The sequence below is a fragment of the Neofelis nebulosa genome, chromosome 2, assembly GCF_028018385.1.
Source record: "Neofelis nebulosa isolate mNeoNeb1 chromosome 2, mNeoNeb1.pri, whole genome shotgun sequence".
Taxonomy (NCBI): domain Eukaryota; kingdom Metazoa; phylum Chordata; class Mammalia; order Carnivora; family Felidae; genus Neofelis; species Neofelis nebulosa.
This window is the reverse complement of record NC_080783.1, coordinates 220,951,768-220,953,379: the sequence shown is the minus strand read 5'-3', so window position 1 is coordinate 220,953,379 and position 1,612 is coordinate 220,951,768.

Here is a 1,612-nt window from a genome sequence, read left to right as displayed (position 1 = left end):
GGAGAGTAAGAAGCTGCCAGTTTACGAGTGGGGAAACTGAGGTGTGGCTTCCTTTAGAGAGTCCCTGGGGGCCCAGGAGGGGTCTTTGCAGAGCCCCCCCACCCCCCACCGCCGCCCGTCCCCAGTCCCAGGCAGCCAGGCTGATGCTCCTAAGTGCTCTGCGTGCAGACAGGCGGCCAGGCTCCCGGGAGGGCGGCCCAGACCGTTCTCATTACAGCCAGACAGAACCCTGTGAAATCGGAACACTAACATCATTTACATCAGCAGCGTCGCGGCAAAACGGCCTACAATGGTGTTTTACGTGCTACATGTGCACCATAAATATTTCCATAAAAACATGCATTAAAATATAAAAGTGGGCCCCCAAATATCAGAAGCTGGGAGGGAGGAAACCCACAGCCAAGCCATGTGGCGGCCTGCTTGGCGGGAGCAGCTGTGGTGGGGCCTTCCCTGTGGGCGGGACCCCTAACCTCCCTCCTTGGGGGTGGGGGGCACAGGAGAGCCGCGTGGGCTGGGCACCCCCAACCCCGGCCCGGCCTCGGATGTGCCCACAGGCTGTCTCCACCCCTCCCTCCACCCCTGCCGGGGGCTGCCTTCTCCGGACCGGCACCGCCCAGCTTCTGCTCGTAGCTGCCCCTCCTTGGCACCCCCCCTCCCCGCCACAAACTGCCCCGGGCTGACCCTTCCCGGCCCAGCCCCCTGGCAAGGTGGACCCGTGTGGCAGGGTCGGTGTGTCGACCCTGAAAGGGGATAGTCAACCCCTTTCACTGCACCTGTGAGCACTTTGGTTGACTCACTCCGTAGCTGTCTCACCGGAGGTTGACACAGAGAAGTTAAGTGACTTGCCCAGGGTCACGCAGCTAGGAAGTGGGACCAGCTGTCTGGTTCCAGACCCCGAAGGTCCCTGAGCACCCTATACGGCGGAGGCCCCTCCTCTCTGACCACCCCTAGCTCAGGGCCACTCCGTGCCCCTCCAGCAGTCCCGGCCCATTTGCCGCAGTTTCGGGTCCTCTGAGGTCTCCCGGGAACTGGAGGCCCATCTCTGCCCCCGGCTGAGCTTGTCCCTGGCGAGGGGGGAGCCCTCTACAAGGCTGACCGGGTAGAGCCCCCAACACCCATAGCCTTGTCCCTTATCCGGTGCCCCGGCCTCCCCACCCCTCCCAGGAATGCCACCCTGCCTGGCGCACCCTCCCCCCATTTCTGGCCCTGGACAGAGCCCGTGGCACAGCCTCTGAGGTCCCCCACCCCCCCTCAAGCCTCCCTGCCTCTTCCAGCCAGGCCTGGAGACCCCAGCATGTGCCACCAGCCCCCTCCCTTCTGTCCCCAGCTCCAGGACACTTCCCTGCAAGTCCCCAGAGGACACCCAAGCTCACTGTGGACAAGGTCAGGTGCCTATCTGAGGCAACGTGGGAGAGGTGGTGGTCGGAGAGAGAGGAGCTGGCCCCTGCCCCCGGGGCCTGGACGTGGCCCGGAGAGGTGTTCTGCTGGAGCCCAGCCCAGAGCAGGGCAGCTCGGCATGCGGGTGGGGGTGGAGGGGGGCAGCGCTGCGTCCTGAGGCGCAGGGAGCCCCAGAGGAGGGACAGTGCGGCAGGGACGCCCACAGGGTGTGCCA